The sequence below is a fragment of the Panthera leo genome, chromosome A3, assembly GCF_018350215.1.
Source record: "Panthera leo isolate Ple1 chromosome A3, P.leo_Ple1_pat1.1, whole genome shotgun sequence".
NCBI lineage: Eukaryota > Metazoa > Chordata > Mammalia > Carnivora > Felidae > Panthera > Panthera leo.
The window spans coordinates 135,434,950-135,444,187 of record NC_056681.1 but is presented as its reverse complement, the minus strand read 5'-3'; the positions used below and the strand labels follow the sequence as shown (position 1 = coordinate 135,444,187).

The window sequence follows — 9,238 nt, the reverse complement described above, 5'->3', positions numbered from 1 at the left end:
ATCCTGACTCTCCTGCTCAGCATCGTGCGGTGCTTTCTTCAGATTGCACCTGCCACCTCGCAGCTGCACCTGCCGCTCGGAAAGAACGGGCTGAGCGTCCCCTCCCCCACGGCGCTCAGAAGCCCCGCCCCCCCCGCCGCACACACCCTTTTATGACCTCCCAGCTTATGAAAGAACGCCTTGTGTGCCTCGCCTTCAGAATCTTAGCTACGTAAAATGAATTTAGCTGAAGCCTGAGCAGGAAGCCGCACGTGGGGAGGGACAGCACAATGTGACACGGTGATTTGTCCACTTAAAGCCATGTGGCCGGACCGTGGTACTCGCCTCCCTGCCGCACGCTTGCGCGCAGCAAATCACTCCCGTTAAAAGAATGCGAGCTTTGTTTCCAAGTATTATTCCACACAGATGTGAAATTTTAATGTGTGTGTGTGTGTGTGTGTGTGTGTGTGTGTGTGTGTGTGTGTGTTCTTTTAATGGTGTAACCAGCTATATTTATAATTAAAAGCAGGCTCAGGGCACAGAGGCACTGTGTGGGTTTTCTACAAGGGGCCTAGGAACCTGTCTCTCTGGTAAATTATGCAAGTATATGCACTCGAAAATTAAAAGGGAATCTAAAAGGGGAGATTGGGTTAGTTCTATTTAAAAGTAAGCAGTTTATTTAATATTAGTAAAATATGTGTTCTACATTTATGTGCACGCACAATGCATAGATAAGTTAATTCGCATAAGAGCAGATTTTGTTAAGAAATGCTTGGATTATTTGCACATTAAATTGCTAGCTTTTTAAGGTGAGGGCTTGCATCTTTCCTGGGGGGTGAGGGGGGGGGGCGGAAGAAAGTAAAATTTGGTGATAAACTTGCAACATTTCTGAAGCTGACTTTATTCCGGATATGATTTGTCTGGTCTAGGTTGGTCCAAACCAGAGTCCTCAAATTTTCTCAAAGGTCCAGGAACGAGCCTGGTGTTTCTGGGACCCAGACAATAATATGAAAGCTACAGATACTATCTCACAGCTGTTGATGTGGGAACAGAAGCCATCCCTTACCGGGTTCCTTCCTTTTTCCGTTCTCACCCTTCTTTCCTTCCATCCCTTCCTTTCTTGTCTGTCCCGTTCAGATGTATGTGCATAACGAAGAGTAGTTCCTAGTAAACAGAAAGTGCTTGCCTCGTGAACCAAACGAATAAATCAGGCAGCTCATTTATGCTTTCATCCAACCTATAGATCACACTTTCAGCCCGAAACGGTGCCGAGTCCCAGGGATGCACAGATAATCCCATCGTGGCCCTTGCTTTGAAGAAACATGAAGCCTGGAGAAGGACAGGGGCTAGCATGGCCCATGAACCCGATTTTACCCCAGAGGTGTCCACCCCACCTTTTCCCTCTCTGCAATGAAGTTATTTCTCCAGGAATAATCAGTTGTAAGAATTATCTTCTTGATTTGTTCACTAGTTTTAAAACAGTTAAAAATTAAGTAAAAAATTCCACTTTTAACTATATCATCCAAATTTAATTAAATATTTCATATACAACCAAACCAACGTGAATTTACAAACAAAACCATCATGACATTCGGTTGGTAGTGTTTCATTGTTTTAAACTTTTGACACAAATTTACATCGTCTACTTGGCAAGTTTCACTTAACTATGGGAATGTATATAGAACCACAGGGTCAGAGGCCCCTGGGTGGCTCAGTTGGTTAAGCGTCTGACTTCTCAGACTCAGGTCTGACTGCGGCTCAGGTCACAGTTCGTGGGTTCAAGCCCCACGTCGGGCTCTGTGCTGACTGCTCAGAGCCTGGAGCCTGCTTCGGATTCTGTGTCTCCCTGTCTGTCTCTGCTGCTCCCCTAGCCTGCTTACACACTCTCTCCTTCTCTCTCTCTCTCTCTCTCTCTCTCTCTCAAAACTAAACATAAAAAAAAAGAACCACGGGGTGTAAGAGCTGTTCCTAAAGAGAGTGCCCACAGTTCTGAGTCACTATGAATTTACTGTCCGCACAAACCTGTGTTGCCGAATCCAGGTGGCCATATAGTGGGGGTGTTCTCCTCCACAATACGATGTTTATCAAGAGTTAAGTCATGGACATGTGCTCACTTGAAGTTTACAGATACATTAGTAAAACTCAACAATAGCCAGAGCAGTTGTTTACAACTTAAACCGACAAAATATTACTTGTCAGGTGGATTATTCCTGCCCTTAAATTCCCCAAGGACCTAACGAAGCCTTCCAGTGGTCCAGATTAATTTCATCGTCAAGGGCTTTCTGAAGACTCTTGAAGAGGCTTCCTTTTGTTCCATACCCTTAGAGATGCTCCAAATTCTCAGTGACGATACGAATAGTATGCCACAAGCTGTAGGGCAGACAGATGTTTATATGGCTACAGGGTTGCAGGCACCGTTCTAGTTTTGTGTCAACAATTATACATCCCAATAACCCTGGGAAGCAGGCACTTTGGTATTCCCATTTAGAGGTGAGAAACTGAGGCACAGAGAGGCCGAATGACTTGTGCCAGCTCCCACAGTGAGGAAATGACTGAGCTGAAACTCAGCCCGAGGAGTCTGGCTCCAAACTCCATGTTCCTGACCAGCACCCTCTGCCCCCTTCCTGGTGCCCTGTGGTTACCTCCAGATATCACCTTAAAGCATCGCGTGGAGAAACCCAACTGCAAAGTGCCTACTCTGGTGAAATGATGTGTTTGCAGTCGCATTACTGAAGAATATCATTTATTCATTTTTACTGTCTGACATGGAATCCGCTTTGGCTGTGTAAATGAGTTCTCCGGATGCGATTTTTATCTAGAGGAAGAAAATGATATTTCTGACTACCTACCGTGTATCAGGTACCAGGCCAGGATATTGACATATGTCATCACATTTCATTATCCTAACAACCTTGTAAAGCAGGTACTTGGGAATCCCTTGGTGTTGTAGTTTTGGTTTCTGTTTTGTTTTTGGGGTTTTTTTTTTCCATGAGGAATATCAAAATGCAAAGAAGTTAAGTGATTCACACAAGGTTTTGATGGCTAGTTACAAAATAGAAACTACTTAGGAAACGAGGGGCACCTGGCTGGCTCGGAGCATGTGACTCTTGATTTCAGGGTTGTGAGTTCAATCCAACCTTGGGCATAGAACTGAGAGAGAGAGAGAGAGAGAGAGAGAGAGAGAGAGAAAATACTCAGGAAATTAAACTCATGTCTTTCCAGACAAAAAAACAAAAAAAACAAAAACAAAACAAACAAAAAACCCCCTGAGTTGTAACATCATCTCACGGCTCTGGAGTCAGAAGATACAGATTAGAGCCCACGATGGTCACGATTATCGTTTCTCTCCAAACCCTAGATGTTGCTTCTGCCCTGCTCACAGCCGCCTCGTGAAAGCGGTCCCATCAGCTGTGTCTAAGACACGTTGCTGGCAGGACCACATTGAAGGTCACTGCAGTCTGACAGGTGAGCCAAGATGTGGCCCAACAGGAAGGGCTTTGCCCCATGGGTCCTGCTAAGACCCTCAGATGAAGGCTTTCTGGAATTTGTACCGGAATACAGAGCGGATTCAAAAAGTCATAGCACAGGCAAATGACGCTCCCAAGTAAAGACAGATGCCACGGAAATGAGAGCCAGAGGGCTTGGGAGAAACCCAGAGGCAGCAGGAAGATCCCTGGAGCTGAGAACCTTCAAGACTTGCCAGGCCCTGATCCCACCCACAGCCACTCAGGTCACCTCTTCCCTGGTCGTAGGCGCTTCTGGTGATTTGAAAAATTAAGAAAATAACAAGTTTGTGGTGACTTACGTAAGATTCTTATGAGTCTTGAAACGAAGGGTTGACTTAATAACAGTTGCTATTATTTGTATATCACAAGGCATTCCCCAAACAATCTTCATGCTTGTGAGCTTAGTCCCACAGAATGATTTTTAAGGCCGCTGCATTAACATGGAAAAGCAGTGTGTTTGAAATAGTAAGACCCTGAACGCAGGTACCATCTCGTGACCTCCATCCACACGGGTCACTTAGGAAAGTGCTTTCGGAGGCTCGGTTTCTCCTCTGAAAAGAGAAGGTAGTATATAACCTCCATCTCACGTGCAGAACTGCAAACTCAATGTCAAAACACACGTAAACGTTCTTTATAAAGGTGAAAGTCTATCAAGATACAATTTGTTTTGTCATCTGCAAAAACACAATTATAATCAAAAAGAACAAGGTGGGGCACACACAGAGTCCAGATAATCAAGAAAGACTTCCCCGATTGAGTAAACGATGAGGCAAAATACGAAGGATCGATATCTAAGTAAGAAGGGGTAAGGAAGGAAGTCTACATATATGGAGTTAGACATACAAATAGGGGCGATGATGTGCTGACATCTGATGAGACTGGCCTGAGAGCTAATTATGAAGCTTCCAGGAATTTTGCAAGCCAGTTGTCAAACATAGCCATTGTTAAAAAAAAAAATTCTATAAATTCATAATTAAATAAATTCTGATATTTTAAAAACAGAATAAAGGGGCACCAGGGTGGCTCAGTCGGTTAAGTGTCTGACTCTTGGTTTCAGCTCAGGTCACGATCTCACAGTTCCTGAGATTGAGCCCCACGTCGGGCTCTGCACTGACAGTGTGGAGCCTGCTTGCGATTCTCTCTCTCTCCCTCTCTCTCTCTCTCTCTCTCTGCCCCTTCCCCCCACCCAAAAATAAATAAATAAATAAACTTAAAAAAATGAAACAAAAACATAATAAAGGGGTGTCCGGGTGGCTCAGTAGGTTAAACTTCCAGCTCTTATTAAATATTTTTAAATGTTTATTTTTGGAGAGAGAGACAGACAGAGCACGAGTGGAAAAGGGGCAGCGGAATATGAAGCAGGCTCCAGGCTCCAAGCGGTCAGTACAGAGCCCAACACGGGGTTTGAACCCACGAACCACATATCATGAGCTGAGCCACCCAGATGCCCCATTAGTGTCCAACTCTCTACATCAGCTCGGGTCTTGATCTTGGGGTCGTGAGTTCAAGCCTCATGTTGGGCTTGAAAATAATAATAAAAATTAAAAGAATAATTACAAATATATTATTTATTTAATAAAATATAAATAATAATAAAATGATTAATAATAATAATAATTAAAACGCCATAAATACTCAAAATTCACGGCGCAAATTATTTTCTGTATGTTTTTATTACCTAGTTTTCTTTGTAACAATAATACTCATTCGTGAAAATAATTACTTACTGTTACTTTGTAACAATGATTACTTATGTTGCATTTGTGTGGCAAAAGTATAACATGATGGACCGCTTTGTATTTCTTCCCCATTGAGCATTCAGTGGGGTCACAGTGCAGGTTGACGTTGGTCGTGGCAGGAGTATTTATGCCATAGAATAGGAAAACTACGAACGAGGGCTTGATTCATTGTCTGGATTTAAGATTACACTGATTCCCTAGATTTAAGAAAGTACGCATGTCGATAGCTGTTACACTGTGAGCGGCACAAAAAATGGAGGTAATATTCTTTCAATAATTGAAAACTCTGACCTAGTTCATCAGAGAAGCCACTCAAATCCTTGACACATGTGTGGATTTCAGATTTCCAATAGACCTTCTCGGTCGTACATTTGCACTATAACAACATCCATTTGTCAACATTGTGAGCACCTTCGTTGCTGCGTCAGACAGGAATCAAACATTTATTCATGGACTGATTTAGTCAATTACGATCTGATTGTAACCATAGGTTGGTGATGAGTTCAAGAGTTTAGCAAATACCTGTGAACACATTCTGGGAGAATCAATTGGCAGAATGGAGTTTACAATAAATACCATTGCATGTTTTATTATTTGCAAGTTGTACCTTTTAAAATAAATTTATATGCACACACACACACACACACACACTCTTCTTTCTAGAGAGCTGGTCATGAAACCTTTCCCAGAACATGACTGGATGGAGGACAGACTTCTGTCACAGTGTGATAGCAGAAATACAGGACAAAGCTACAGTACATCTTGTGAAACAAATACAGAGAGAAAGTAGACAATGAGGAGAGGTGTCACTGGTAGAAACCAGATCCTTCAGGGAAGGTTTATCCTAGGAACTTTGGGAAGCCATGAAAAGATTTTAAGCAATAACGTGAAGTTGTCGCATTTTTGCTGGAAAAATATTCCTGGATGCAACCGGTAACAAATCGAAGAAGGCCGGGAGGGCAGAGGAAAAGGCTGGTGTTGAGCTACTTCAGTATTTGGAATGACAGCTTTCGGTAGCAAGAACTAGATGGCGGCAGGAAAATATAATCTGTATCAGTCAGGGCATGTAAGGCTCAGATGCTGTAACAAGTAAGTCCAAAACAGTCATTGGATTGTTACATAAAACCTTATGCTTACTCACAGCCATGCAATGAAAGGTTTGTCGAGCGCCTTCCATGTGATTCAGGCACAAGACCTTCCATTTAGTGGCTCCAATGGCATATAAAATCTCTTTATTCTCTCCATAATCTGGGCCGAAAAAAGGGAAATGAGAGAGTAGAGGAGACAATAAGTGGCCGGAAGTGGCTCATGTTCCACTGCCCCAAACTAATCCCAATGTCCCACGGACCTACAGGGGGCCTGGAAAGATCAGCTTTCTTCTGGGTTGGGGGGAAAATAAAGTGACTTCTCTCCCTTCACTTTGTAAATGTCTCATTTCTTGACAGCTAAAAGACACTCAGATATCTGTTGATGGAACACACAAACATGAATCTCTCAGCTTCCGCATTCCGGAATTCACTAGAGAAATAAGAATACTAGTCCTGGGAAGTTTACAAGAGGAGAAAAAACCTCAGGTTTGGGTTTGACCGAATTTTCGCCCTTCTGTTTAACCTCTCTGTGACCTTTATCAAACTTTTTTTTTCGTGTGAGTCTCATTTTTGAAGCTCTAAAATAGGGGAAATAATAGCTTGTCTACTTTCGAAGGTCTAGGGAAACCCAAACAAGTAGAAGTAAGTCCACATTGTAAGGTGTTAGCGTTCTTACTGGGGGCTGAAATACACAGATGGGAATATGGCACTACCCCAAGGAACACGAAGAAAAAGCTATGAGTTTTGACTGGAAATATCCCTCCTGCTCTGCTGAAGCAGCGAGCAAAAGCGTTGTCACTTCGCTCGTGTGGTGGGAGCACAACGCAGAGATGGGACATCAGCACAGCCTGCGTTTCCCGTCAGCTGCGTGGCCAAAGGCACAACAGTCAGCTCCACGGTGCATATCACCAGTAGGACTTTTGCAATCTCACTGAAATCAGAAAAGAACATTAATACGTATTTCCCGGATACTGTAGATTCCTGGCGGATGGGTAGAGTTGGATCCTCCTTAAACAAACAAACAATTAAGGCTTTATTTTTAACTTTCCTTTAAGTAACGTAAAATTTAGTTGGCAGCTAGTCTTTATCCAATTGGAAGAAAAGGCAAACTTTGGTTTACAGAAAATCAGCAATGACTGTATCAGTGGAAACATGCTACTGTGTGCTTACTACATACAATGTTTAGCAGAAAGAGAGCAAAGTTTACAGTCTTCCTGGGTCCCCCCCCCCCCACCAAAACAGAAGAGGCACTTCCTTTTCCCCTTCGTGTGTCTTCCACAAATCCACCTTTCTTATCCACCTGCAGTGTTTGGACCGCTGCCTTTCTACAGCCCCGTTTTGAGACTTGCGTATCTCCCGGCCATCCTGTGCACAGGTTATTTAACGTAAATCTTAATCGTATTCCAAATCTCCTTTTCACGAGTCCTCACTCGTACTAGGTCACCTACAGGATCCTCAGGTCCTGTCTGGGTCATCCAAGGCTGTCAGAGGACAAACCCCAGGTATCTGCCCAGTTGTTCGTTCTCCCCTTCTGTCTTCGTCCTCCAAATATATGTAGCTGTTGGCGGTGTGTTCAATCTTCCAGACATGCTCAGAGATCTTGCCACCTCCGGGAAATCTCTACGTGCATGCCCGATAAATGACAAATTCCTATTCTTCTCTCAAGCCTCGGCTCACACTTCCATGACCTCACAGATCCCTCCAGGCTGATTTGTATAACCCCTCCCCTCCCCTTCATTAGGGCAGACACAACACTAAGCAGCTCAGCGTTTAAATGTATATCTGACACTCTCTCCTGAACTGTTATGCACCCGAAGGCAGGGCTGTGTTTTGTCTTTTTTTTTTTTTATCCCTAGATCCCTGGTTTCTATCACATGCCTGGCACATAGTAGGTGCTTTGTAAATGTTCATAAGCAGGAAGGAGGGTTTCTACAACAGAAGATGTGCAGACCACCCGCCCCATCTGGGCAGTGTTGCACAGCAGAGAACCTCCCCTATAACTGGGGTCAGGCACCCCCCTCCCATCCTCTGGTGTTCGTGTTAGAGATTGGGACAGCTGTCTGTTTCCACACTGCATCAACCTGTACACAGGACAGGTAAAAATAATTTTACCTTCTTTGAATTTCGTAAAAAGAATCATCGCACTGGGGCACCTGGGTGGCTCAATCGGTTAAGCGTCCAACTTCAACTCAGGTCACCATCTCGCAGTCCGTGAGTTTGAGCCCCACGTCGGTCTCCGGGCTGATGGCTCAGAGCCTGGAGCCTGCTTCGGATTCTGTGTCTCCCTCTCTCTCTGCCCCTCCCCCGTTCATGCTCTGTCTCTCTCTGTCTCAAAAATAAATAAACGTTAAAAAAAATTGTTTTAAAAAAAGAAGAATCATCACACCAAATTTAGCAGGAAGTAAAAACTTTGTACAAGATTCTCTACAGGTGGTAAAATAGAAGTTTACGTTAAAAAATCATTTGAAAAAAAAAAGTCTAAGGGCACCTGGGTGGCTCAGTTGGTTAAGAGTCTGACTCTTGATCTTGGCTCAGGTCATGGTCTCACAGTCATGAGACTGAGCCCCACATTAGGCTGTGCACTGAGCGTGGAGCCTGTTTGGGATTCTCTCTCTCTCTCTCTCTCTCTCTCTCTCTCTCTCGCCCTTCCCCAGTCGCATGTGCCCTTGCTTTCTCTCTCAAAATAAATACATAAAAACAATTTTTATAAAAGCCCAGAATTCCCGTTCAACCCATTTCTATTTCCCAGATCCTTTTCTACTCCTGCAGGGGTGCCCTCCAATGTTGCTTGCCTCTCTTTCTCCAGAATCACCCACCCAAGGGGGCTGGGAGTGCCCTCCACTTGGGTAAGACCTGGACTCGGGGTGACCAACTATCCTGATTTGCAGGGGACAGGGTTTCTTGAGAAGTGGGGTTTTCAGTATGA

At 43.9% G+C, this 9,238-nt stretch overlaps 1 long non-coding RNA gene across 1 annotated transcript; it reads left to right on the top strand.

Annotated features, from left to right (window-relative positions):
- The first annotated feature begins 221 nt into the window (after positions 1 to 221).
- On the top strand, positions 222 to 8,236 carry LOC122215173. The gene is made up of 4 exons (XR_006200284.1): positions 222 to 389; positions 1,223 to 1,419; positions 6,670 to 6,798; positions 8,169 to 8,236. It is a non-coding gene; the product is annotated as an uncharacterized LOC122215173 (long non-coding RNA).
- The last annotated feature ends 1,002 nt before the right edge of the window (positions 8,237 to 9,238 follow it).